The sequence below is a fragment of the Salmo salar genome, chromosome ssa09 (assembly GCF_905237065.1).
Source record: "Salmo salar chromosome ssa09, Ssal_v3.1, whole genome shotgun sequence".
NCBI lineage: Eukaryota > Metazoa > Chordata > Actinopteri > Salmoniformes > Salmonidae > Salmo > Salmo salar.
This window is the reverse complement of record NC_059450.1, coordinates 96104023-96125710: the sequence shown is the minus strand read 5'-3', so window position 1 is coordinate 96125710 and position 21688 is coordinate 96104023. Positions and strand designations below refer to the sequence as shown.

Here is a 21688-nt window from a genome sequence, read left to right as displayed (position 1 = left end):
AATTGATTTATTTCCATATATGAACTGTAACTCAATAAAATCGTGAAATTGTTGCATGTTGCGTTTGTATTTTTGTTCAGTATAATTTGAATTTCCCGGATTTTGTTTACTATGTTATGTCCCCCTGAGTCAAGTTGCATTGGATGGGCAGAGACAGAAAGGGAGACTACGGCCACTCCCTTCAACACCTCCCGTTACCTCCCGCCTTCTATTCCTCCCTTTATCCAAGACCAGTAGACCTACCCTTTCGCATGTCCAACCATTCTGCATCGCCCGGAGTAACAGCCACGCAGACTAGAAAAAAAGGCAACACGCACTCTCTAAGGGGAGAGAGTGAGAAGGGAGGGGAGAGAGAAAAACGCCCTGGAAACGGAGGGAGACTCGGGTTGATAGAGAAAGACAAGTATTCTAGAAGTGAGAAAGAACTTTTGATTGGGAAGAAGAAGACGTGCTTTTATCGACTGCTGGGACAGCAGGAGGGGAAGAGAACACTGCCAAAGATGCTCAAGTTGCTGTGTTGAAGTTGTTGCAGCTCAGACTGCTCAGGTAAAAACAACAATTTACTTTTGTCATCACAATTTTAATTTAGATTATTTTAAGAGTTTATAATGGTGATGGTATCATATCTGGTAAACTCCCAAAAGTTCTAATGCATATGTTTAAATGACGTGGCACTCGTGCTGTTTAAGGTTAATTTACATAACATTTTTGAAAATAAGAATGACACGTTCTTTCATCACAGTAACTGAGAGGAAGGGTGGTGCCCATGGTGTTACTTTGTTTTCTCGTTCAAAGTTCTGTAATTTAGAACACGAGATGAAGTGGGTGTGTGTCCGCACCCACATGAACGGGGACATGGGTCTCACTTCTTTATTCACTCTCTGTTACCGTGCACAAAATAAAGCTGCCTGGGGTATATAAAGCGACGCCACTCACATGAAAGACTTACATGCCAGACTAACTTAAGTTTCCCGGGGATGTGTTATAACATAAGAACGTTTTAAAAACCCATGCAGATTTATAGCCTAGTCCGGTTGTGATTTCATCTCAGCAACGTGGATATTGATCCTCCTATTCCAACCCTGCCCTGCACGCATTAAAGAAAAAAAGAAAGTTGTTTAAAGAAACCGCCCAAACATCATCATTGATGAAAAACCTGTCAAGTTAAATTATATTTGTTCTATTTGCCTCTAATCTATCAAGTCGAGTGTTTGTGTGAGTATGAGTAATTATTTGCTAAGAAGATCAGTAGAGGCAGGTCCCCATAAAGCGTTTTAAGATAGCCTACAGACTTGGGTGGATTCTACTCTCTTACAAGTCCTTCACCTCCCTCCTGCTTCTGGTTCAGGGAGGCGAACCCAGGGAAGAGAGAGAGAGAAAACAATAATGTACAGAAAGAAGTCTTAGAACAGCATCTTATAACCCATCTTAACGAAACCAACGGTTTTCAGAGTATAATATAGTAACGGGTTTAATATAGTATTAAAAAAAACGGTACATTTCAAATTTAGCAACAAAAAAACGTTTTATCTGTTTAACGTGTTGACATGGGTGGACTTCTACGGACTTTCTCCTCGCTCGCAGTTTTAACTCAATTCGTTTTATCCTGGGATTCTAGTAAGGGTGGAGAGAGAGAATTTAGGAGGGTGGGTGGGGTATGGTAATGGAATGTAGTGGTTAGGAAATACTTACTAATTGAAACCAGGTCTGAGGAAAAGAGGGGAAAATAATCAAGACTTCTGCAGCACATAGAGAAATCGTTTTTTTTAAATTTTTTATCGAGCTCAGAAACGAAGATACAGAATGTGTTTCAATAACAGAACAGCTACGCTGTTGTAACTTCAGGCGTGTATTAACCTTGAAGAGTTATGATCAAACAAAACATACACATTCTGTTTATTTCTTCATCACAATAGACAAATAGATAGAGACATAGCGAAATTGATCCCTCAAACATTATGCTTTGTAGAGTTGTGTGGAAATTCATATTTTTAAAGCTCTCCCTTCCCCCTTCTGCCACACCCTGGCCGACGTTCTTCTGTGAAACAGCAAGGAAAATAATTCCGCTCTCCCAGAGAACACTGGCTTTAGGCGGCCACTAGAGCCAGCGAGCTCACACTGAATGCCTTAAAGCTGTAAAAGTCTAGCCTTCTCCAATTGTTCCTGTCGAAGTGATGGCTAGTGGGAGCTGCTATTAGCAATGGGCTGTATGATCGGTCAAGTCATGCTTAATTAAAGTAGCAATATGTAACTTTTTGGGCAACCCTACCAAATTCACATAGAAATGTGTGCTGTAGATCTGTCATTGGGGCGGCAGGTAGCCTAGTGGTTAGAGCGTTGTGCCAGTAACTGGAAAGGTTGCTGGGTCGAATCCCTCAGCTGACAAGGTAAAAAGCTGTTATTCTGCCACTGAACCAGACTCTTCCCCGGTAGGCTGTCATTGTAAAAAAGAATTTGTTCTTAACCGACTTAAATAAAACATTTTTTTATTTTTATAATTCAACTTGAAAGCAAGTCTAACAACTGTAGATCTGTTCTATGTGTGCTATTTCTATGCTTCCAGTTCTTAAGTTTTGTTTTTGTGTCTTTAGGTTTTGTACACGAGCTTAAAACAGCTGAAAATACTATATTTTTTGTTATGGAAAATATATTTCACTGTGATTTTAGATAGCACAAGCAATTTCTCAAGCAAGACTTTTGCAAGGTCCGTCTGGGAGTGGTCTGAGTGGGGAGGGGGAAACTGAAAACTAGCTGTTATTGACAAGAGAAATGTGGAACTCTCTTAACTGATTTACAGCCTGGTGATGTCACCTGGCAGGCCAAAATGCCATCCCAACAAAATAGGCTGTAATTTCAGGCAATCTTTTCAAACAGCTCTAACACTAAAAGGGCTGTTTCACCATTTTCACAAATTCACAATATTATTCCAACCTCATAGTATGGCAACACAGGCAAATCACGTTTTTGACTGTACTAGACCTTTAAATGTAAACTTTGTTATTATTGTGATGGTATGTAAAAGTATAGCCTATGTCTGTATTCAGAGTTTTGAACAGTTCATTTGACTTGGTAGTGCTTGTTCAAAACAGAGAATATAGTAAGTGTCAAATATGGACTGGAATAAAGTAAGTCATAATTGAAGAAAACTTCATATTCAGAACAGAGCCTTTCTTGACAACCCCCTGACATTGTTATTTACTCATGTGATCTATCAATCCAGTGGACATGGAATTCATAGAACACTCATCATTGTATTCCACCAAACCTGCCACCACAGCTTTCCCCTGCCAACTGTTGATAGCAGTGGAGAGGAGTGGCATTCTCACTGTGCCAGTGTGAGATGGAAAAAGCCCAGACTCTCGCACACTTCCTTTTTTTCATTTCCTCATCACAGGCCCATTCGAGAGAGGAGGAGAGAGAGAGAGGGAGAGTGGAGAGAGGGAGAGAGAGGGGAGAGGGAGAGAGAGGGGGGAGAGAGGGCGAGAGAGGGAGAGAGGGGGAGAGAGGGAGAGAGAGGGGGAGAGAGGGCGAGAGAGAGGAGAGGGAGAGAGAGAGGGAGAGAGAGAGGGCAAGAGAGGGGGAGAGAGGGAGAGAGAGAGAGAGACGGGAGAGAGGGGGGAAAGAGGGAGAGAGAGAGAGAGAGAGAGAAAACAAAAAGATAATTACTTGACACATTGGAAAGAATTAACAAAAAAACAGAGCAAACTAGAATGCTATTTGGCCCTAAACAGAGAGTACAAAGTGGCAGAATACCTGACCACTGTGACTGACCTACCCTTAAGGAAAGCTTTGACTATGTACAGACTCAGTGAGCACAGCTTTGCTATTGAGAAAGGCTGCCGTAGGCAGACCTGGCTCTCAAGAGAAGACAGGCTATGTGCACACTGCCCACAAAATGAGGTGGAAACTGAGCTGCACTTCCTAACCTCCTGCCAAATGTATGACCGTATTAGAGACACATATTTCCCTCAGATTACACAGACCCACAAAGAATTCGAAAACAAACCCAATTTTGATAAACTCCTATATCTACTGGGTGAAATACCGCAGTGTGCCATCACAGCAGCAAGATTTGTGACCTGTTGCCACAAGAAAAGGACAACCAGTGAATAACCAACGCCATTGTAAATAAAACCTATGTTAATGTTTATTTATTTTCTCTTTTGTACTTTAACTATTTGCACATCATTACAACACTGTATATAGACATGATATGACATTTGAAAGGTCTTTATTATTTTGTGAGTGTAATGTTTACTGTTACTTTTTATTGTTTATTTCACTTTTGTTTATTATCTACTTCACTTGCTTTGGCAATGTAAACATATGTTTCCCATGCCAATAAAGCCCTTTAAATTGAAATTGAATTGTGTGAGAGAGAGAGATTTTATTTTGACACTTGTATTCATCTCTGTGTGTGATTGTTCCCTGAGTGTTTTAATTGTAGATCATTTCAGACATTTAAGTCATTTATTTTATTTATCACATAGATTTCACACCTGGTGCCCTGAAGCAGTCTGTAATAAAAAAAATCTGAATTGGTGAAATATGGAGTAGAAGTAGTACAGCAATACATTATTGATCCCAACTTGGGAAATTGTTGACTAATGCTCCAATATTGTGGGGGTTTTCCTCCCCCTCTGTGTAACTGTAAACCCATCTTAAAAAAATATCTCTTGACTCATGGACTTACACTGTATATACAAGAGTACACTGAACAAAAATATAAACGCAACATGTAAAGTGTTGGTCCCATGTTTCATGAGCTGAAATAAACGATCCCAGAAAATGTTCCATATGCACAAAAAAGCTTATTTCTCTGAGTCTTCATTGACAAACATTGGCAGTAGAATGGCCTTACTGAAGAGCTCAGTGACTTTCAAGGTGGCACCGTCATAGGATGCCACCTTTCCAACAAGTCAGTTCGGCTTGTAAGACACTTACATTTGAACAAGTCAGTTCAAATGTAAGTGTGGTTATTGTGAAGTGGAAACGTCTAGGAGCAACAACGGCTCAGCCGCAAAGTGGTAGGCCACACAAGCTCACAGAACGGGACCGGCGAGTACTGAAGCGCGCAGCACGAAGAAATCACCTATCCTCGGTTGGAACACTCACTACCGAGTTCCAAACTGCCTCTGGAAGTAACGTCAGCACAATAACTGTTTGTCTGGAGCTTCATGAAATGGGTTTCCATGGCTGAGCAGCCGCACACAAGCCTAAGATTACTATGCACAAGTGTTGGCCAGAATGGAGTGGACTCTGGAGCAGTGGAAACATGTTCTCGGGAGCGATGAATCACGCTTTACCATCTGGCAGTTAAACAGATGAGTCTGGGTTTGACGGATGGCAGGAGAACGCTACCTGCCAGAATGCATAGTGCCAACTGTAAAGGTTGGTGGAAGAGGAATAATGGTATGAGGCTGTTTTTCTTGATTCAGGCTAGGTCCCTTAGTTCCAGTGAAGGGAAATCTTAACGGTACAGCATACAATGACATTCTAGATGATTCTGCACTTCCAACATTGTGGCAACAGTTTGGGGATGGCCTTTTCCTGTTTCAGCATGACAGTGCCGCCTTGCACAAAGCAAGGTCCATAAAAAATGGTTTGTCAAGTTCGGTGTGGAACAACTTAACTGGCCTGCACAGAGCCCTTACCTCAGCCCCATCGAACACCTTTGGGATGAATTGGAATGCCGACTATGAGCCAGGCCTAGTCGCCCAACATCAGTGCCTGACCTCACTAATGCTTGTGGCTGAATGGAAGCAAGTCCCTGCACCAATGTTCCAACATCTAGTGGAAAGCCTTCCCAGAAGAGTGGAGGTTGTTATAGCAGCAAAGGGGGGACCAACTCCATATGAATGCCCATGATTTTGGAATGAGATGTTTGTCGAGCAGGTGTACACATACTTTTGGTCATGTAGTGTATTTTGCCATAATGAACTGTAGCAATGTTCATGACAATAATTCTTTAAAAATACCTCTTTCAGACTGAGTGATTGTACACAGATTTCCAGAGAGCCACTCCCTCCTCAGCCCTACCTGCCTATCCCTCCCTCCTCCCCATCCCTCCTGCCCCTTCCCACTTACCTCCCCTCAGTCTCCTGAGAGGGAATAGGCATTGTCGTGCCCTCTTCACGACTGTCTTGGTGTGTTTGGACCATGACAGTTTGTTGGTGATGTGGACACCAAGGAACTTGAAGCTCTCAACCTGCTCCACTACAGCCCCGTCAATGAGAATGGGCGCGTGCTCGGCCTTCCTTTTCCTGTGGCCCACGATCATCTCCTTTGTTTTGATCACATTGAGGGAGAGGTTGTTATCCTGGCACCACACTGCCAGGTCTCTGACCTCCTCCCTGTAGGCTGTCTCATTGTTGTCAGTGATCAGGCCTACCACTGTTGTGTCATCGGCAAACTTAATGATGGTGTTGGAGTCGTGATTGGCCATGTGGTCATGGGTGAACAGGGAGTACAGGAGGGGACTGAGCATGCACCTCTGAGGGGCCACCGTGTTGAGGATCAGCTTGGCAGATGTGTTGTTACCTACCCTTACCACCTGGGTGTGGCTCATCAGGAAGCCCATCATCCAGTTGCAGAGGGTTTTAGAGCAGTTTTGGTGGTGTTGAATGCTGAGCTGTGTTCTTGTCCAAGTGGGAAAGGGCAGTGTGGAGTGCAGTAGAGATTGCATCATCTGTGGATCTGTTGATGCGGTATGCAAATTGGAGTGGGTCTAGGTTTTTTTTTAGATAATGGTGTTGATGTGAGCCATGAACAGCCTTTCAATGCACTTCATGGCTACAGGCGTGAGTGCTACGGGTCGGTAGTCATTTAGGCAGGTTACCTTGTTGTTCTTGGGCACAGGGACTATGGTGGTCTGCATGAAACATGTTGGTATTACAGACTAGGTCAGGGGCAGGTTGAAAATGTCAGTGAAGATGCTTTGTCAGCGCGTGCTCGGAGTACACGTCCTGGTAATCTGTCTGGCCCTGCGGCCTTGTGAATGTTGACCTGTTTAAATGTCTTACTCACTTCGGCTATGGAGACTGTGATCACACAGTCGTCCGGAACTGCTGGTGCTCTCATGCACTCTTCAGTGTTGCTTGCCTCGAAGTGTGCATAGAAGTAATTTAGCTGGTCTGGTAGGCTTGTGTCACTGGGCAGCTCGCAGCTGTGCTTCCCTTTGTAGTTCGTAATAGTTTCCAAGCCCTGCCACATCCGACGAGCGTTGGAGCCGGTGTAGTAAGATTCAATCTTAGTCCTGTATTGATGCTTTGCCTGTTTGATGGATCGTCGGGGGCATTGCAGGATTTCTTATAAGCATCCGGGTTAGAGTCCCGCTTCTTGAAAGCGGTAGCACTACCCTTTAGCTCAGTGCGAATGTTGCCTGTAATCCATGGCTTCTGGTTGGGGTATGTATGTATGGTCACTGGGGGCAACATCATCAATGCGCTTATTGATGAAGCCAGTGACTGATGTGGTGTACTTCTCAATGTGATCTGGAAGAATCCCGGAATATATTCCAGTCTGTGCTAGCAAACAGTCCTGTAGCTTAGCATCTGCGTCATCTGACGACTTCTGTATTAAGCGAGCCACTGGTACTTCCTGCTTTAGTTTTTGCTTGTAAGCAGGAATCAGGAGTATAGAGTTATGGTCAGATTTGCCAATTGGAGGGTTGAGGGAGAGCTTTGTACGTGTCTCTGTGTGTGGAGTAAAGGTGGTCTAGAGTTTTTTTCTCCTCTGGTTGCACATGTAACGTACTGGTAGAAATAGGGTAAAACTTATTTAAGTTTCTCTGCATAAAAGTCCCTGGCCACTAGGAGCGCTGCCTCCTCGTTCAGCCATGACTCTGTGAAAAATAAGATATTACTGTTTTTAATGTCCCGTTGGTAGGATAGTATCGAGCAGAGATCATCCAGTTTATTATCCAATGATTGCACGTTGGCTAATAGGACGGATGGTAGAGGCGGGTCACCCACTCGCTGTCGGATTCTTACAAGGCACCCCGACCTACGACCCCTATATCTCTGTCTCTCCTTCATGCGAATGACGGGGATTTGGGCCTTGTTCGGTATCTGAAGTAAATCCTTTTTTTTTTTTTATCCTCCATCTCCTCCGGTGACATTTTACCCCTCCTAATGTCATGTTCCTAATGTTTTGTACACTCCGTATTTTGGTCAGTCCAAAATAGTTTTATTTTATTCTGTCATGGAAATCAATGTATTTCCCATTTATATGCCAATTTATCGGCGAATTCACAAAAGCTATCCAAGGATTGTTCCATAGGCTTGTGTTTTTAGGGAGTGATATTGGTTATTGTAGAATATGTTTCATTTGAAGTTGGTAATGTTCTTAGCTTTATCATTTAAAAATAGACAAGTGTACCCATTTTTCCTCTTTAGTGCATTTAACTAACTATGTTTCGCAAGTTAAAGCCTTGGGTGGTGAGCAGATACAATTTCAAGTCTGGAAGGTTTAAACCACCTCAGACATAGGAAGATGTAAAAATGTCCTTTTTATTCCATGAGTTTTATTTGCCCATATAAAGTTTGTTATGACCGAGTATACTTTTTATCATAATGTCTTCGGATGGGGTAATTGGTATTACCGAGAATAAATCTAAAAACTTTTGGAGCCATGCCGTTCTCAAGAGGTTTAATTGTACCTGTAAGATTTATGGGAAGATTATTCCATTTAATTAAATCTTCTTTCATTTTGTTGAGTAATGGGATAAAGTTATATTTATATAAGCCTCCTAAGTATTTGATATTTTTAGTGGTCCACTTAAAGCATTGATTTAGATCATGAGTTAATCTTTTTCCTATTGTCATTATTTCTTTTTTTTCCCTCCACGTTCCATTTTATGTCCTGAGATTTTAGAGTATTCTGAAAATATTTTTAGCAAAGGGGGCATTGAGTTTTCAAAATTGGTCCGGGTATACCAGGGTCGGTAGTGACGCCAGCACTGAGATGCACTCGGAGTGGAGTGCCTAAATGTCCGGGTGGCAGTGCGCATAATGCACTGCCACAATGTTTTCTGGCTGGCAACATATACAGGCTCACATGTGTTTTTTAAACTGTAATTTCTCTACCTCCGTCTCAGCACTTGTCTTTACTTGTTAAAAGCCATTTGTTTCCAACCACAGCTGTTCTTCAACGCTGAAATAAAACCAGTAGCCTATGGAATGTGCAGAAAGTTTTAAAGTTGCAAACAGTCAAAAGGTTACAGGTGAGTTACACACTATCTATCAATATGTCATGTCACTGGAAAACATTATAATGACTCATGTCAACAATAACTATAGAATCTCATAGTTTCAGGTTTTAAATGTTGATTTCCAAAGCTCCAGGGGAAACCACTCCTTTAAGATTTATATGGAGGTGTGATATTAGCCTGCAATTACCATTAAGATTTTATTGGGGGTGTGTAATTACCATTAAGATTTAAATAGAAGTGTGTAATTACCATTAAGATTTAAATGGAGGGTGTGATTACCATTAGCCACTGGTGACATTCACAACAAACAATAAACAGTGTTCCTGTCACTTTGGGTCAGACAACAACATCCTACTTAGTAAATAACACAATACTTGTATGCAGTCCTTATCTGTTGATGTATTTTGATGAGCGTTGGAAACAAAATGTAAATCATTTCAATAAAAGGATTTATTCCAAATCAATGAAATAATAATTTCTAGTTCAGTTATTGATCAATGTTATGCTCTATGATTTGAGGTTTTACACACCATGCGCTGTAGAAGAATCACATTTGCCTCTGTCAATCTACAACATTTTCATGTTTGCTTACGCAAAACCTCTCTCTCTCTCTCTCGCTCTCTCGCACTCTCTATCTCTCGCACTCTCTCTATCTCTCGCACTCTCTCTATCTCTCGCACTCTCTCTCTCTCTCGCACTCTCTCTCGCTCTCTCTCTCTCTATCGCACTCTCTCTCGCACTCTCTCTCTCTCGCACTCTCTCTCTCTCGCACTCTCTCTCTCTCTCTCGCACTCACTCTCTCTCGCACTCTCTCTCTCTCGCACTCACTCTCTCTCGCACTTTCGCACTCTCTCTCGCACTCTCTCTCTCTCTCGCACTCTCTTTCTCTCTGGTCTGTAAACCAGTCAGGTCAGTTAGTGGTAACAAATGTTGCTTTCTCACCCCTTTCTCACCCCTTTCTCACCCCATTGCTGACAACTACTCCCCACAACAAAGGGAGGAGCAAAACATTGAGACAATTCTGTTTTATAGCATTGGGATAATTCAGTATGTCTATTCTCCTTAGCTTAGGAGTGCGTCCCAAATGGCACCCTATGCCCTTCATAGTGCACTACTTTAGACCAGAGCCCATTGATCCTTAACCAAATCTTGCCACTCACCAGTATTTCATTGTTTGATGATTAGTGTTCTTTATCACGATCACTTTGCTATCTATTCTTGATCGTTGTCTTCAATCAATCAACTTAATTCACTGACAGATCCTTTCAGATACAAGACTAAATCTCTAGGTATTTACCAGATACAAGACTAACTCTCTAGGTATTTACCAGATACAAGACTAACTCTCTAGGTGTTTACCAGATACAAGACTAACTCTCTAGGTATTTACCAGATACAAGACTAACTCTCTAGGTATTTACCAGATACAAGACTAACTCTCTAGGTGTTTACCAGATACAAGACTAACTCTCTAGGTATTCACGAGATGCAAGACTAACTCTCTAGGTATTTACCAGATACAAGACTAACTCTCTAGGTATTTACCAGATACAAGACTAACTCTCTAGGTATTTACCAGATACAAGACTAACTCTCTAGGTGTTTACCAGATACAAGACTAACTCTCTAGGTATTTATCAGATACAAGACTAACTCTCTAGGTATTTACCAGATACAAGACTAACTCTCTAGGTATTTATCAGATACAAGACTAACTCTCTAGGTGTTTACCAAACTGGAGAGTCTATAAGGCTCCTTGGCACAATCAGGTACAGAGATCCATTCAGTGATGATGATTGTAGTTGCCTAACATGACGCAACCAAATGAAGAAAGAAAAGTGATTTTGTTTTGTGGCTGGACCCTGTGCTGACATACTCTGGGTTTGCAGGCAGCACACAGAGAGAGGCTTGGTAGAGTGAGTGGAGGTCATTTCTTTGGAGTTAGTCGCTGTGGGAGAGATACAGAGGAGACACTGGGCTCCGTTCCAGCTGGCCTGACAGCGCTATCAAGTAATGTGTGAGACTGGAGCACAGGGTGGGGCCTGTTCAGCCCTGTAGAGTACAGCACCCAGCCCAGAGTGGGGCCTGCTCAGCCCTGTAGAGCATAGCACCCACCCCAGAGTGGGGCCTGCTCAGCCCTGTAGAGCACAGCACCCAGCCCAGAGTGGGGCCTGCTTAGCCCTGTAGAGCACAGCACATAGCCCAGAGTGGGGCCTGCTCAGCCCTGTAGAGCACAGCAGCCAGCCCAGAGTGGGGCCTGCTCAGCCCTGTAGAGCACAGCACCCAGCCCAGAGTGGGGCCTGCTCAGCCATGTAGAGCACAGCACCCAGTCCAGAGTGGGGCCTGCTCAGCCCTGTAGAGCACAGCAGCCAGCCCAGAGTGGGGCCTGCTCAGCCCTGTAGAGCACAACACCCAGCCCAGAGTGGGGCCTGCTCAGCCCTGTAGAGCACAGCACCCAGCCCAGAGTGGGGCCTGCTTAGCCCTGTAGAGCACAGCACATAGCCCAGAGTGGGGCCTGCTCAGCCCTGTAGAGCACAGCAGCCAGCCCAGAGTGGGGCCTGCTCAGCCCTGTAGAGCACAGCAGCCAGCCCAGGGTGGGGCCTGCTCAGCCCTGTAGAGCACAGCACCCAGCCCAGAGTGGGGCCTGCTCAGCCCTGTAGAGCACAGCACCCAGCCCAGAGTGGGGCCTGCTCAGCCCTGTAGAGCATAGCACCCACCCCAGAGTGGGGCCTGCTCAGCCTTGTAGAGCACAGCACATAGCCCAGAGTGGGGCCTGTTCAGCCCTGTAGAGCACAACACCCTGCCCAGAGTGGGGCCTGTTCAGCCCTGTAGAGCACAACACCCAGCCCAGAGTGGGGCCTGCTCAGCCCTGTAGAGCACAGCACCCAGTCCAGAGTGGGGCCTGCTCAGCCCTGTAGAGCACAGCAGCCAGCCCAGAGTGGGGCCTGCTCAGCCCTGTAGAGCACAGCACCCAGCCCAGAGTGGGGCCTGCTTAGCCCTGTAGAGCACAGCACATAGCCCAGAGTGGGGCCTGCTCAGCCCTGTAGAGCACAGCAGCCAGCCCAGAGTGGGGCCTGCTCAGCCCTGTAGAGCACAGCACCCAGCCCAGAGTGGGGCCTGCTCAGCCCTGTAGAGCACAGCACCCAGCCCAGAGTGGGGCCTGCTCAGCCCTGTAGAGCACAACACCCACCCCAGAGTAGGGCCTGTTCAGCCCTGTAGAGCACAGCACCCACCCCAGAGTCGGGCCTGCTCAGCCCTGTAGAGCACAACACAACACCCAGACCTGTTGCCTAGCCCATTGGTTGCTCTCTTAGCAACCTAGCCAGCGCTGAGAGGCTAGGGTGTCTAGCCCTGTAGCCTGTTGCTACAAGCTCTTAGCAATTAAACAACCTTCACTGAGACAGGACTTGAGGCAAGGTGGGGCCCAGCCTCGTAGCACAGCACTGCACCGCCCAGCACCCAGCCGTTTAGCCTGTTGCCCCCACTACTGTAAGTCTGTCTGGATCAGAGAGTCTGATAAATGACTCTACTGTAAGTCTCTCTGGATAAGAGCGTCTGATAAATGACTCACGACTGTAAGTCTCTCTGGACAAGAGAGTCTGATAAATGATGTAAATGTAAAAAATCTAGCACTGCCTGAGGTGGGACTTGTAGCCTAGCCCGTTTCTCCGATCCCTTAGCAAGTAAGCTAGCACTGCCTGAGGTGGGACTTGTAGCCTAGCCCGTTTTTCCGATCCCTTAGCAAGCAAGCTAGCACTGCCTGAGGTGGGACTCGTAGCCTAGCCCGTTTCTCCAATCCCTTAGCAAGTAAGCTAGCACTGCCTGAGATGGGACTCGTAGCCTAGCCCGTTTCTCCGATCCCTTAGCAAGTAAGCTAGCACTGCCTGAGGTGGGACTCGTAGCCTAGCCCGTTTCTCCAATCCCTTAGCAAGTAAGCTAGCACTGCCTGAGGTGGGACTCGTAGCCTAGCCCGTTTCTCCAATCCCTTAGCAAGTAAGCTAGCACTGCCTGAGATGGGACTCGTAGCCTAGCCCGTTGCGCCGATCCCTTAGCAAGCAAGCTAGCACTGCCTGAGGTGGGACTCGTAGCCTAGCCCGTTGCGCAGATTCCTTAGCAAGTAAGCTAGCACTGCCTGAGGTGGGACTCGTAGCCTAGCCCGTTTCTCCATTCCCTTAGCAAGCAAGCTAGCACTGAGATGGTGGTAAGACTGGAGGCACATAGAAATCAATCTATTTGTTTGACTGACTAGAACGGGGAAAAGCCCATAAGATTACGAAAATTTGACAGTACACCCATGGGTACAATCAATATTCTAGTCCCCACACTCCCTTTAGCAAGCAGAAATAACCAACTAGCTAGCTACGCCAACAATAAAGCAGTAAGGATAGGAAGAGGTTTTTAGCTTGGTGGTGGTGTGATGAAAGACCTTTTTAGTGAGGGTTTGAAAAGAGAGAAACACTTGTTGGATCCGTTACCAGACCCTTGTTTACTCCTTGTTGTTTACTTGTTTACTCACCGGTGGCTATTTGCTATAGACAACATGTAGCTATGACGCAATTGGTTTCTGCTCTTCTGCAACTTCAAAGGGGAACACCGGAGTCATACATAACTATAAATATAGTGAAGATGCAGTTTGTTAACACAATGCAAATATAACTGTTTTATGTGTCAAAGGTTTGTGTTTGGAGTTGATCCTCAAACTAGTTCATCCTGTTTTAAGTAATAAATCAAAATCCTGTAAAGATTTTCCTCTTTTCACCCTTTACTAAAACTTTTACTTTGAGTTCTGTTTTTCAACTGCCACTGAAAGAGTCTGTAAACAGTTATTTGCTGTAATTTTCTTGGACGTAAAGAACAGTTCAGCTGTATACCACAACAAGGGGAGGAGGCAGCAGACTAATGACAGTTGTTCAAAAAACACAACTTGTCTTTAAAGAATTTGTCTGTGTGGGGGGCAGGTTGTCACTAGTCCATGCCTGTCTGAAGAATCCAATCCACCAGTTGGTGTTTCTGCTCAAGAGGAAAGACTCTTCTTTGTTTCACAGTACCCTTTTCCAGTCAAAGCGGAGACCTTCAAACGTAGATAGGAATTGTGAACTAAGCCGGATGGAAAGCATTTGTCATGCAACGTACCAAGGTTCAGCTTTTACTGTCGAGACAAATGGCAAAGTTTTCCATCCAACCTTTTTATGTATATAAAGTACATGTCGGATGAAAAATGTCATGACAGGCCTGATGGAAACAAAACTTTTTTTCAGTAAACTTTCATAATGTCGACGAAACTAAATATGCTAGACAAGGTGGGATCTTTTTGTGTTGGTAAAATTAATTATGCAAGAAATGTTGGTGGAAACGCTTTTATACGCAAATATATACACTACCGTTCAAAAGTTTGGGGTCACTTACAAATTTCTGTCACGAACGTGATGAGAGACGGACCAAGGCGCAGCGTGATTAGAGTTCCACATCTTTTAATAAACAGTGAAACTTCTACAAAACAATAAACCAACAACGAAATGTGAAAGTAGTGGTGCTTCATACACAAAACAATATCCCACAAAGCAGGTGGGAACAATGACACCTGAAGTATGATCCCCAATTAGAGACAACAAACATCAGCTGCCTCTAATTGGGAACCATACCAAGAGCACCAACATGGAAATTAAAAGACTAGAACACCCCCTAGTCACGCCCTGACCTACAACACCATAGAGAACCAAGGGCTCTCTATGGTCAGGGCGTGACAGTACCCCCCCCCCCCCCACCCCACCCCCAAAGGTGCGGACTCTGGCCGCAAAACCTGAAACCAAATGGGGAGGGTAGGGGGGGTGACTAGTGTCGGTAGCGGCTCCGGTGCGGGTCGCCGCCCCCGCCCAGACCCCGGATCCGGCCATGGCGCCGGGCTGAACGCCGTGCCTGGACTGGGCATCGGCGCAGAGGAAGGCTCCGGCCTTGGAGCAGGACTGGACACCGTGCCTGGACTGGGCATCAGCACAGGTTGCACCGGACTGATGACACGCTCCTCAGGTCGAGTGCGTGGAGCCGGCACAGGACGCTCCGGGCTGGAGAGGCGCACTGGAGGCCTAATGCATGGAGCCGGTACAGGTGGCACCGGACTGTTGACACGCACTTCAGGGGGAGTGCGGGGAGCTGGCACAGGACGTACCGGACTGGGGAGGCGCACTGGAGTCCTGATGCGTGGAGCCGGTACAGGTGGCACCGGACTGTTGACACGCACTTCAGGGCGAGTGCGGGGAGCTGGCACAGGACGTACCGGACTGGGGAGGCGCACTGGAGTCCTGATGCGTGGAGCCGGCACAGGTGGCACCGGACTGTTGACACGCACTTCAGGAAGGATGCGGGGAGCTGGCACAGGACGTACCCGACTTCTGACAGGCTCTTCAGGTCGAATGCCGTGCAGAACACACCTACATAACGTTTCTCTCCTCTCTCTCTCTCTCCCAACTTCTCCATCGCCTCCCTGATGGTCTCTGGCTCTTCAGGGCGAGTGCGGGGAGTTGGCACAGATGGCACCGGACTGGTGTCACGCTGCACTGCAGCATACTCCTCGCCAAAGTCATTCTCCGATATCCCTCCTCACACTGCTCCATCGACTCCGAGGCGGGCTCTGGCTCTCTCCTTGGCTCGGCCGACCACCCCTCGTGCCCCCCCCCAAAAAAAATCTTTCTATGCTGCGTGACAATTCCCTTGTTTTTTGAAAGAAAAGCACATTTTTTTTGTCCATTAAAATAACATCAAATTGATCAGAAATACAGTGTAGACATTGTTAATGTTGTAAATGACTATTGTAGCTGGAAATGGCAGATTTTGTTATGGAATATCTACATAGGCGTACAGAGGCCCATTATCAGCAACCATAACTCCTGTGTTCCAATGGCACGTTGTGTTAGCTAATCCAAGTTTATCATTTTAAAAGGCTAATTGATTATTAGAAAACCCTTTTGCAATGATATTAGCACAGCTGAAAACTGTTGTTCTGATTAATGAAGCAAAAAACTGGCCTTCTTTAGACTAGTTGAGCATCTGGAGCATCAGAATTTGTGGGTTCAATTACTGGCTCAAAAGGGCCAGAAACAAATACCTTTATTCTGAAACTCGTCAGTCTATTCTTGTTCTGAGAAATGAAGGCAAGAAGGCCAGCATCATATATAAGAATAGTATATGTTTCTAAACACTTCTAAATTAATGTGGATGGTTACGGATAATCCTGAATGACTTGTGAATAATGATGAATGAGACACAAATATCAGACCCCCCCCAAAAAATGCTAACCTCTCACCAATACAATAACGGGAGGTTAGTATGTGTGGGGTACAGAGATGCGGTAGTCATTCAAAATCATGTTAAACACTTATTTTAACAGGATCTATGTAACTTATTATGTGACTTGTTAAGCAAATCTTTACTCCTGAACTCATTTAAGCTTGGGGTTGAATACCCTTAACAAAGGGGTTGAATACTTATTAACTCAAGACATTTCAGCTTTGATTTGTAATGAATTTGTATTGATTTCGAAAAAAGATAATTCCACTTTTACATTACGGGGTATTGTGTGTAGGCCATTGACAACCCCCCCCTGAAAAAAATCTCTATTAAATCCATTTTAAATTGAGGTTGTAACACAACAAAATGTGGAAAAATTCAAGGAATGTGAATACTTTCTGAAGACACTATAACCTCAAGCGAGACGCTAACTGTTACGTTTAGCCTAAGGCTAGTCGTTAGTTGTTTCTAACATGTTAATAGACCTGAACTGAAAGTGAATCTTGGCTAAACGTATTAGCAGCCACATGCAGACATCAGAACTAGGCCTACGGCAGACAGCATCTGGGTATGTGAGGTCTGTGTACAAGCCAAGGTGTTGATTCCTCACGTGGAACAGTCTTAAGTGAAGGGCCAATACCTCGTGACTGTTTTTGTTTGAGACTCTTTTGATGACATTTGATAGTCCAGCGATGTGTTGAAGTTGTGGTTTGAACATACTAGTGTTGCGTTGGGAAAATGAAATGACCCAGCTGTCATGCATTGCGTCTTTCTTGTTGTGTTGAGTGATCTGTGGTACATATTTAAAATGGTGTGGCTGCCTGCTATGGTATGGTCTGCCACATAATTCACATTACCCACTGGGCAAAGACGTCAGTTCAATGTCTAGTTTTGATTTATATTTGGTTGAGTTGTCCACCAACGTGAATTTAATGTGAAATCAACAAAACATTTCACCATGTCGTTGGATTTAGGTTAAAAGTTAGGTGAAAAAAAGACGAAATGCCCTTACTTTGATGACTTTTTGCAAATCCAATCAGTTTTCGACATTGATTCAACGTCATCACCAATGTTCTCTCTAATTTCTTTCGGCACTGAGAAAATTAACAATGTTGATTCAACCAGTTTTTGCCCAGTGCTCCACCAGTACCACTTTCAGTATTTACATGTGTTGAAAACACACTTGACTCTTTACAGATGAGCTAATACAGTATATATACAGCAGTTTGTGGACACCCCTTCAAATTAGAGAATTTGTCTATTTCAGCCACACCCGTTGCTGACAGGTGTATAAAATCGAACACACAGCCCATTATCTCTGAGGTGAAGGTCCATTATCTCTGAGGTGAAGGTCCATTATCTCCGAGGTGAATATCCATTATCTCTGAGGTGATGGTCCATTATCTCTGAGGTGAAGGTCCATTATCTCCGAGGTGAATATCCATTATCTCTGAGGTGAAGGTCCATTATCTCTAAGGTGAAGGTCCATTCTGTCTGGGGTGAAGGTCCATTAACTCTGAGGTGAAGGTCCATTATCTCTGAGGTGTAGGTCCATTATCTCTGAGGTGAAGGTCCACTATCTCTGAGGTAAAGGTCCATTATCTCTGAGGTGAAGGTCCATTATCTCTGAGGTGAAGGTCCATTCTGTCTGGGGTGAAGGTCCATTAACTCTGAGGTGAAGGTCCATTAACTCTGAGGTGAAGGTCCATTATCTCTGAGGTGAAGGTCCATTCTGTCTGAGGTGAAGGTCCATTCCCTCTGAGGTGAAGGTCCATTCCCTCTGAGGCGAAGGCCCATTATCTCTGAGGCAAAGGTCCATTGCATTGTTATGAAGACACAATCAGAACACACTGAAGATGTGTGACCTAGTCCTGTAGATATCCCTGGAGCAGTAGAATATTAGTACGGGCATAGTTTATGAATTTGTTTCTATGTCTGTGTGAAAGACATGAATGAATGTGTGTTGACGTTGGTTGCTCTCTTGTGTGAGTAACATATACAAAAGAGATGTGTGGACGTGAGAATGAACTTAACTAGTCGATCAATCAATGTGATTAACTCCTATTCCTCTTCTCTCTTCGTGTGTCCCCTCTGTTAACAGACAAACAGGAAGCAAAAAAAGACACAGCCCTTGGCCTTGCTTGAGCAATCCAAAGTACGTAAGTGTCCTTCATTCAAAGATATAGTCCTCCAAGATGTTGACGACAAGACACAGGCTAAACACAACACGAAACACATCAGTTACTGTAAACCCCGTTAATATGAAATGGCCAGGCAAGCCCTGCCAGATCACACTGTTTAACTGTTGGTAGTAGCAGCTGTTGCAGGATCATTTTTTAAACTGGGGAGTCAGTGTCGTAAGTCTAAGGAATAACAAACCGCCAAACCGTACGCAGACAATGTAGCCAACAAGGGAGATAGGAAAGAGGCGTACACAGAAATGTTCTGTGGTCAGAAAAAGGCGGGTTAGCTAACTGTTTAGGAGCTGCCATTGTCAGAAACCAGAAGCTTTCTGGTCGGGTGGTCTGTCCTCGTGTTCCCTGCAGGCTTTCTCTCATAGCACAGTTACATAGCAAACTACAATGATGTATAACGCTCATCCCCTTCCCATTCCTTCCCTCCAATTCCGCCCCAATTTTCTTCTTTGATCCTTTTGTGGCCAAATTTTTACTTTCATGTCTCCATTGAGCACATTTTGATGAGCTCATAATTTGATTCGAAGATGTTTTGCAGTCAAGGCACAGAGAGACAGAAATGGAAGAAAGTTGTTTGACTGTTGTTTTTTTTTGTTGCTTTCTATCACTGCTTGTCTGTCAAATGATTCCATGAACACAACAAGTCTTGTTCACAGTTTGCTTTACCCCTCAACCAGCTGGTCCTTTGACTTTACATTACAGCAATTATTCAAAGGATAGTTTCCCTCCTGAACTCCATGTGTCTCTCTCTGTGTCTCTCTCTGTGTCTCTCTCTGTGTCTCTCTCTGTGTCTCTCTCTCTGTCTCTCTCTGTCTCTCTCTCTCTCTCTCTCTCTCTCTCTCTCTCTCTCTCTCTCTCTCTCTCTCTCTCTCTCCCTCTCCCTCCCAGTACTCCCTGCCAGGAATATGTCAAAGGAAAATACTTCTCTAGATCATAAAGCATTGTTCCAAAAGGGGGAGGGGAAAGGGCAGTAAAATACACATTTGATGTTATGAAACCTCAAGGACTATTGTAGCAATAGAGAGTAATAGAAGTGAGAGTCGGGTGTGGTGTGGCCGTAGGTTACTTTTTAATGTGAGAGATGAGATGAGGGCGGGACGTAGAGAAGAATAACGAGAGCTGTATAATCCGAGCCGGGAGCTGTTGGTTTCTCCCTCCATCTGCTTTTGTAAATAACTCTTGAGTGCCAACAATAGTAATGGGGCTTGTTTGAGAGTTAGGGCAGCATAGTTTTCATGGGTCTCTCATATCCTGAATGTCTCTATGCAGACAGAGATAAGCTCTGAAACGCATGGGAAACAGTCAGAGCAAAAGCATGAAATGGGACATGATGCAGGGTGTTTTTGTTTAGCTCTATTGATGATTTCTAATTCATCGGATGAATGCAATGCATATGTTGGTGTTTGGGTGTTCAGGCTCTCACATGGTGCGGGGTGTTCGGGCTCTCACATGGCGCAGGGTGTTCGGGCTCTCACATGGCGTGGGGGTTGTCGGGCTCTCACATGGCGCGGGGGTTGTCGGGCTCTCACATGGCGTGGGGGTTGTCGGGCTCTCACATGGCGCGGGGTGTTCGGGCTCTCACATGGCGCGGGGGTTGTTGGGCTCTCACATGGCGCGGGGTGTTCGGGCTCTCACATGGCGCGGAGTGTTCGGGCTCTCACATGGCGTGTTGACTTTGAGAAACTCACACACAGACACACACAGCACACACACACTCTGTTTTTCTTATTTACTTAGAATGTATTTTTGGTCGCGATACTAAGGGCCCTGTTACTAGCTAGGATCCGTTTTAGATTGTGTTATTAGCTAGCATGCAGTGTCAGTTGACCTGAGTGCAATTTGATCTTCATGAGTTAATTAGATCACGTGTCTTTGTTGAATAACACCCTATTCCCTATGTAGTGTACTTCTTTTGATGGGTCCTGGTCAAAAGTATTGCACTATGTCGAGAATAGGGTGTCATTTGGGATGCATCCCTTTGACATTGCAGATTCAGTAGGTTTGCATCGTTGCCTTGTTAAAGTAACTCCCTTTAGCTGGACTGGCTGTGTTGTTGTGTTACTGGAGGAGTTGAAAGCTTTTAGGAGACTTATATGTCATAGAGCACCGTAGTACGAGTCATAATGCCCCAAAAAACCTAGCGGTTAAACAGGGAAATGGTTCCAATTGTTTTTCCACCATTCCTTTTTCCCATAGGGGATTTTAAAAACATTTAAATAAGGGCTGTGTTTCATATTGGCTTACTCTGGCGTGACGTTTTGATAACTGTGTAAATCTCTCTAGGACAAGGTGACTTTAATCAATATATTAGCCTGTATTTACCCCTCAAAGATTAAATGCTAATTAGCTGCTAATGTGGCTATCATAAAGAACTACAAATGTGGCTATCATAAAGAACAGGTGGTAAACAACAGGTGTGGACTAATAGTGAAATTGTTACGTACGACCCTTCCCAACAATGCAGAGAGAAAAGAGAAATAAAGAGAAATCATATAAAAAATATTTCTAGAAATATATAAAAAAAATATGAATAATCATTCCAGGTTCCCCCCTTTTTCTTGAAAGTGACCAAACAGCTGTTTAAAAAAAGCAGTCTTCAAATGACCTTAACGGATTTCATGCATTCTGCAATATCTCCAATCACAAGAGATCAAGGGTTGTGTCCCAAACGACCCCCTATTCCAAGGTCTATTTATTGACCGGTTTTAATTGGACGACAGTGAGATATTGGCCGAAGCTGGGGAGAATAATATATATACATTCCATTCCAGCATGTCTGTCTGCTTATTGTTGAATCGTTGATCTCTTTAAAGTTGTCTGCGTTCTGTTGAGTCTGTTTAAACCATGGGCTTGTATCCTCTGTTCACTTAGCTGAAGTATTTTTAAGATGGAATTCATTGCTTTTATCGTCGAGATTAAGCATCTTATTTGAGATTATTCTAATATCATTCTTGTTCAAGAGAGTGGCCTGCTCTGTGGCCTGCTCTGTGGCCTGTTC

General features: G+C 44.6%; 1 protein-coding gene across 1 annotated transcript in view; it reads left to right on the top strand.

Annotated features, from left to right (window-relative positions):
• The first annotated feature begins 234 nt into the window (after nt 1-234).
• Nucleotides 235-21688, top strand: part of ahnak (AHNAK nucleoprotein) — a 56591-nt gene continuing 35137 nt past the window's right edge. Inside the window, exons 1-2 of the mRNA XM_045724258.1 lie at nt 235-546; nt 18597-18650. The gene's annotated coding sequence lies outside the window, so the exon portion shown is untranslated. The remainder of the gene's footprint in view (nt 547-18596; nt 18651-21688) is intronic.